The sequence below is a fragment of the Bos indicus genome, chromosome 27 (genome assembly GCF_029378745.1).
Source record: "Bos indicus isolate NIAB-ARS_2022 breed Sahiwal x Tharparkar chromosome 27, NIAB-ARS_B.indTharparkar_mat_pri_1.0, whole genome shotgun sequence".
Lineage (NCBI taxonomy): Eukaryota > Metazoa > Chordata > Mammalia > Artiodactyla > Bovidae > Bos > Bos indicus.
In genome coordinates this window covers 6766885-6774148 of record NC_091786.1, presented here as the reverse complement: position 1 = coordinate 6774148, position 7264 = coordinate 6766885, and the positions used below count along the sequence as shown (strand labels likewise).

Genomic DNA, 7264 nt, shown 5'->3' with positions numbered 1-7264 from the left:
GCGAATTCATTAATTTGGCTGCCTTGGACCTTAATCATGCCAGGCAGGATCTCAGTTGTGGCATGTGGGATCTAGTTCCCTGACCAGGGGTGGACCCAGGCCCCCTGCATTGAGAGCACAGAATCAAAGCCGCCAGACCACCAGGGAAGTCCCTCACCTCACTTGTTTTCTTCTCTCCTCAATTATGGTCCTGGACTGCTTGTGCCAGAGTCTGAATCAGTAGTTTTACAGGTTTTGCCTGGTTCCTTAGTTGTGTACTGTAGGAGGGCAGTATACAGTCCCATCACAGTCCATTTATTTTTTTAAATGCTGAATTCTTCACTCCAAGCTCTTGTCTTTGAAGGTGTGCCCTTTCTTCCTGAGATACTCAGGTAAACAACTCCCCTCACCTCGGCAAGATTCCTGTTCTCTCCTGGAGCTGCGTGTTCCTGAATGATGCCCCTTGCTTTAGTTCCTGCTGAAGATCCCAGTCCCTTCGAGCTTTCCTGTTATTTTTCTGCATGTTTCAGGGGCAGTGATGCAGGTTCTATGAACAGGTTTCCGTCACTCTGGCTCCTTTTGCTTCCCTCCCTTTCCTTCCCATCCTCTTTCTATATCCTCAGCCTGTCTCATCTTGTGGAGGGGAAACTGCTAAAGGAGAGGTAACCCAGCTCCAAGCTTGTGTAGACGGTGGTTGCAGTGAGCTGCCTGTACCACCTCATTTATTTTACCCAGCAGCTTCAGGCAGGAGGTAAGACCTTAGAAACGGGAGCTCTGTCCACTCTGCTCAGAGGGGATGGGGGGTGGAGGTCTCCTCTGATGGACCATGGGAGGAAGGAAGCAATGGAAACCACGTGGCCGCTGGTCAGCGGGGCTTTGCAGAGACCCACCATCATCACCCAGGGTCTCTGGGGAAGCTCTTCCCTGAGCCCTGCGCTCCCCGGGAGTGGCTGCTTCCTAAGCCTCCCCCACTCCCCAGTCCTCTGCCCACCCCCAAACCTACTCCTGGCTTCCCAGCCCTGGCATTTGGGGCTGCCCTTCTTGTTATGTGTTTCTTAGCTTCTGTTCATTTCTCCCACCAGCTATATCTCTGTGTGTCAGTTATAGCAGGGTTGCAAAAACACGTTGTCCACATAATGCTAACACAATCTCAGCTGTAGTCTGTGGTCAAGTTTTGGTGAAGAAACTGATTTTCCAAGACTGTCTTGTGTCTATTTGCTGGGGGTGGGAGGGGGAGGGCGGGGGAGGGGTGTTCTCCAAAGGTTCTGCAACCCAGGAAAAGTTACTTCAGAGGGTAGACACATACAGCCCATTCCTGAGCGGCTTTCTTGGGGTGCCTCCCATCTTTTTCCTCTTCACTTGTCCACATTTGGTCGTGAGTCAGTCACGGTTCAACACAGAAATAACCCATTTCTTTAAGGAATCATCTCACACCATTATGAAAGTAAGTCCCAAAACAAACAAACATTTTGGCAAGTCCCCAAACAAACAGATCCAGTGCCAGTGCGGTAGACCAGCAGGACTCAGGGAGGAGCTGATCCTTGAGTTCAAATCTGAAGGCTGGCTGCTGGCAGAATTCCTTCCCTTTGGGTGGAAGTCAGTCTTTGTTCAGGCCTTCAACTGATTGGATGAGGCCCACCCATGTCACGCAGGGGTAATAATAACCTGGTTTACCAAAGTCCACTGATTTAAATGTAGGTCTCATTTCCAAACATCCTCACAGAAACACCCAGAATGACGTCTGGCCAAATATCTGGGCAGCAAGGCCGAGCCGCCTCCATACCTGAGATGAAGCACCACAGGGAGGTTCTCAGATTCGCTCTTCTCTGTCTTGTCTCCCTTTTCCTCACAGTGTGGGTTTCCAGCCATTAGAAGCTTTTAGATGGACAGCATTTGTGGTCCGGTAGAGGTGAGAGGACACATGGAAGTGGTCCTCCATCACTCCTGTCTGGCCCATTTACCCATTTTAAAATGAGACCTAAAGGGCTCTTTTTATTACAAACCCTGCATTTTGTCTTTGACAATTTTCAACTGAGGAAGAGCTTGCATAGAGTGAGGAGCACAGATCCTGAGTGTCCAGCTGGAACCCGCATCCCTGTCAAACTCTGGGATGGCCCCATCCAGCCCCAAGTGATCTTGACCCCCTCCCCTCCTCCTCTCCGATCCTCTCCGGCTCATCTCGTCTGCAGAACTCTGTAGAATCTTGGTGGGGAGGTAAGGACACTTTCTCAGCAGTGCAAGGACCTCCAGCTTTGTATTCCAGTAGTTCTGATAAGTTCCCATAGTTTAATGCCAGTAGTTCTCAACTCACATGGTTTTTCATTGTAGTTTATCGTTAAATAACATTTACCCTCATCTTCACTGAATGGTGGGCATTAGTCCCTTGGACTACAAGGAGATCCAACCAGTCAATCCTAAGGGAAATCAAACCAGAATATTCATTGGAAGCCAAATACTGATGCTCCAAAGCTTTGGCCACCTGATGCAAAGAGCCAACTCATTGGGAAAGACCCTGATCCTTGGAAAAATTGAGGGCATGAGAGGAGGTGGCAGCAGAGGACGAGATGGTTGGATGGCATCACAGTCTCATGCACACGAACCTGAGCAAACTCGGGGAGATAGTGAAGGATAGAGGAGCCTGGAGTGCTGCAATCCGTGGGGTCACAGAGTTAGACATGACTGGGAAAGCAACTGAACAACAATAAGAACAACAACAGTGACCTCTGGGAGGGGGAAGGGACCACGAACTTGTCTGTGTTTGGCTCCTGACAGGTACTGCATGAAGGCTTTTGCCTCAGTGACTGTGGAGCCAACACTGAGAACCAAGGAGGGCTTGGTCGTTTACTGGGCTCAGATTATACATGTGGCCTCTGCAGCAGGGAGCTGGAGGCACCACCAGGGTGGCAAAGGGAGCCCAGGGTGTCCTGCATTATTTTCTGCTGTTCCCAGCCTGTGAATCACCAGTGTTGTGGACAGACTGCCCCCTGTGGGTCTGATGCACTCAGGAGGCTCTGAAAACAGATAAAAAATAGAGGCTTTTTACTTAGGAGACCTAAAACTTACACAGCACACTCTCCCTACCATGGTGTCAGGTAAGGAGAGAATGCATGGGGGGCCTAGGCTTTTGCTTTCGTTCAGGTATAGGGTTGGGGTTCTGGGTTTTCGAGGATGCTGCTGCTGCCACTGCTAAGTTGCATCAATCATGTCCAACTCTGTGTGACCCTTAGAAGGCAGCCCACCAGGCTCCCCCGTCCCTGGGATTTTCCAGGAAAGAATACTAGAGTGGGTTGCCAGTGCCTTCTCCATTCAAGGATGCACTATTGGTGAATTGAAAACATACGAGGGAGAATTTAAAGTGTAGGAAGAGAAACCAACAAACAAGTGACCCAAATGGTCAGTTACAGAAATCAACCAAGGTTTCTAAAACAAAGGAGCCTGGGGAGGGGGCCGTGGCCTGGCCCTTCCCTGGTGTTTTCTGGAGTTCTGTGAGTCAGTCTAGCAAATCATACAACCTGAAGGGGGAGGTACTGGGATTCCTGAGTTTGTAGCCAAGTCGGGCAGAAGTGTGGGGGAGCTGGGGACCCAAGAGTTGGCATCTGAGGTGGGACAGTCTTGTGGAACTGGGATCATACCTGTGAGGCTGCCCCTCCTTCTGGGGTGGTTAGTGTCAGAACTGAGCTGAAGCCATGGGCACACAGTTGGTGTCAAGAAGGGAAAACACACAAACAAAACCCTCTCAGCCAGGACCTGTGAACCCTCTGAAATCTCAGTGTTAAGCAACCACTCTCGACTTCCACCTCCTGTCTTTCTGGCTCAACCCTTTGTAGATGAAGAACCTAGAATCCTTGACCTGATGCTGCTAAGCCCCTTCACACGCCCCCGGGTTCAGCCTGTTTTCAGGATGCCTCATGCACAGCAGGTCCTGTCTCCCCACTAGCCCTGCTTGGACGCCTCCTTCCCCTCCGCTTGCCTTCACTCCCCATGACTGCTTCACGCGGCACCTCTTCCAAAGCTCCTGTCAGCTCCCCACACCCACTTTCAGCTGAGAGACGTCACGCCAGGTTTTCAAAGAAAATCAAAGCAACCAGAAATGAATTTCCCCAGTTGCGGCCCCCAGGTGTGTCCATGTCTGTGCCCAGTGTGGCGTGGGATTCTCTCCAAGCTCCTTGCACACCTTCCTGTCTCTTCTCCCTGCCCCCTTCCCTGGTACCCACCACCTCCTTTTTCTTTCAGCATCTTTGGAGAGATTCTGAGTGGTTTCTGTTTGATGATGACTCATCTTTGTTCAGGTGAAATATTCCTGTCCTATTTTTCTTAATTTATTTTATTTAACTTCTTGCTTTACTGATTCTTTTTTTGTTTGTTTGTTTTTTAATTTGTTCTGGCTCTTAGCTGTTGCATGCAGAATCTTTAGTTGTGACACATGAACTCTTAGTTGAGGCATGTGGGATCTAGTTCCCTGACCAGGGATCGAACCTGTGCTTCAGCATTGGGAGCTCAGAGTCTTAAGCACTGGACCACCAGGGCTGTCCCTGTACAATCTAAAGAGGATTTGTAAGGGGGTAGACAGAATTGGGTTCCAGGCTACAGGGATTTCTCCCTATGATGCATGACTGTTACTATGAATACCTTCTTTCAATGGGTAACCAATGAGAATAACAGAAATGGACCATCCACATTCTCATAACCAGATTCACAACTGTTGCCTCCTAAGAAGACTGCTTCCTACCAGTGTGGCCCCTCATGCGATGGTTAAGTTAGCACATCTCTTCTCCTTCCTGAAGCTGAGCTTCCTGTGTTATACAGCAGCTTCCCACTAGCTAGCTGTTTTTCATATGGTGGGATTATAACAGTCTTTTACCTTCACTTCCTGAATCCAGTCTACATATAGCTAACAAGTTTTTTCCATATTACAAAGTTGACAGTGTTATTTTCTCATTTAAAGTCCTTCAGTTTCTTCTCTTTGCTTACAAGACAAATTCAAATATCCAAACCTGAGTCTACATATCCTACAGTGTTTCCTTTTTCTTTACCAAAGGACACATGACTTCCAAATTCATATTGAAATCTACACCTTTCTATCTTTGCCTATGATCTTCCTTTTTCCAGGACTGGCTTCACCACTGTGTGTGTGTCTGCCTCATAAATACTGACTCATCCCTTAGACCATAAATCAAAAACTGACCTCACAGCAAAGATTTCTCAACCTATCCCCCTGTTCCCACCCCCACACTATAGGAACAGGAACAGCCCTTCCTTCCTTGAAGACCCCTCCTCCTCACTGCAGTGAATAGTGATGAACTGTTACAGTGTGGATCTATTTGATTCAGCTGAAAGCCCCTGCATTCTGGGAGCATATTTTGTTCATTTTGTACCTGATTGTGCCTAGGAACTGGAAATCGTGGGAGCAGAGGAAATGGGTTTCAGGAAGAATGGTGCTGAGCCCAGCTGCCCTGTGCCTGGAAAGGGGGCCAGAAGAGTGCTAGAAACTGACAACCAGGTGATGCCCGGAGGGACCCATCTGACTCCTATCTTTGTGTAATTCCTCTCACTTGAGTGCTTTGCCCAGAAACTTCAAGGATTAGATTACTATACTGGAGTAACATGAAGCAGGAGGATAAGCCACAATTCTGAGTAATGTACTTCCTTTTATTAAGCAGGAGGGACAAACATATTTTCCCCAGAGGCAGATAATTTGGCTTTTACTTAGTGCAGGAAGTATCTTTTTGCTAAGAAACCGTTCATCAGAGCCTAGTGTCAGCAGGTGGGAGCCGTGGGCTCTGATGCTGTAGCATCTCAGTTGGAGGGACCTAAGTGATCATCGCCGGAGAAGGCAATGGCACCCCACTCCAGTACTGTTGCCTGGAAAATCCCATGAACGGAGGAGCCTGGTAGGCTGCAGTCCATGTGGTCGCTGAGCATCGGACACGACTGAGCAATTTCACTTTCACTTTTCACTTTCATGCATTGGAGATGGAAATGCCAACCCACTCCAGTGTTCTTGCCTGGAGAATCCCAAGGACGGGGGAGCCTGGTAGGCTGGCGTCTACGGGATCACACAGAGTCGGACACGACTGAAGTGACTCAGCAGCAGCAGCAGCAAGTGATCATCACATTTTCCAGATGAGAAAACTAAGGTCTAGAAAAGAGAGGCTACTTCCCAGGGGTCCAGAGGCAAGTGGCATCTCTGGAGCCACAGCCCCAGTTTCCTGACTCTATAATTGGTGTTTTCTCAGTTAATGCTGAGACTCATTAATGACACTCTTTCATGGAGGAAGTGTCTAGAGTTCTGAATAATAATCGGAAGAGAAATCAGAAAATAAAAGAAGATTAAAAAGGTGAAATTAAGCAATGTTGTGCTATTTCCTTTTATGGACACTTTTTAATATTATTGCCAAAGTATTTTTGTCATTTTGAAACTAAACCATTTTTTTGTCTCCCTATTTCAAATGCACCTGATGAAGAACCCTCCACAGACCAAGGTACTGAAGACCCCAAGACTCTTCACCTCTTCTCAGCTGAGTTCCTTGCTTCCCCGCCCCTGCCGCCTACTTTCCTGGTGATTCAATGGTTAAAGTGCACGTCTAGGTATGATTTACTGCGTTGTCTCCCCAGACAGGTTTTCTCTCTTTTTCTTGCTGGCATGCTGCCCTATTTCCTCTTGATTTCCTCCCTTCTGCAGGGGGATCTGACCATCCGAGCCCTAAGGCCATGCCACGGTGTCACAGAGAGCTGTTCTCCACCTTCTATCTCCTCCAGTCCTCAGTGTTCTGGGTACTGCCTAGCGTTCGGACCCTCTGACACCCTCCACTCCCCCAGCAGCTCAGCTCTCCAGGGTCGGCGGTGATTGGCTCCCTGAGCTTGCTGAGGCAGGGGCAATAACGAGGCCCCCGCATTTTGCTGCCTCGCATCCCCTCCCCAACACACATACAGCTTTTACAATCGAAAAATGAGAAGGAATTTTCGAAAATAAAACGGTCTTCTTGCACTCTCATGATTTTTTTTTTATTTTTTTGCTAACATTTACAGAGAGAATTGATCCATCCTAAGCAAGCTATTGCACACACCACAATGAGGTGAGGCTTCATGGGCTAGAGTATTTCTTAATACAGGTAATTCGTCAATGTATTCTTGAGTGAAAAGCACCAAAGGATACCAGATAAGGGGCTTCCCAGATGGCTCTAGTAACAAAGAGCCCACGTGCCAATGCAGGAGATGCAGTTTTGATGCCTGGGTCGGGAAGATCCCCTGGAGAAGGGAATGGCAACCCATTCCAGTATCCTTG

At 48.4% G+C, this 7264-nt stretch overlaps 1 long non-coding RNA gene across 3 annotated transcripts; it reads left to right on the top strand.

Annotated features, from left to right (window-relative positions):
• The first annotated feature begins 297 nt into the window (after positions 1-297).
• Positions 298-7000, top strand: LOC139180184 (uncharacterized). Of its 3 annotated transcripts, XR_011564491.1 has the most exons (4): positions 298-371; positions 5369-5479; positions 6444-6567; positions 6662-7000. It is a non-coding gene; the product is annotated as an uncharacterized lncRNA (long non-coding RNA). The 3 variants fall into 3 exon arrangements; XR_011564490.1 differs by lacking the exon at positions 298-371 and having other exon boundaries at positions 4928-6317; XR_011564489.1 differs by lacking the exon at positions 298-371 and having other exon boundaries at positions 5003-5479.
• The last annotated feature ends 264 nt before the right edge of the window (positions 7001-7264 follow it).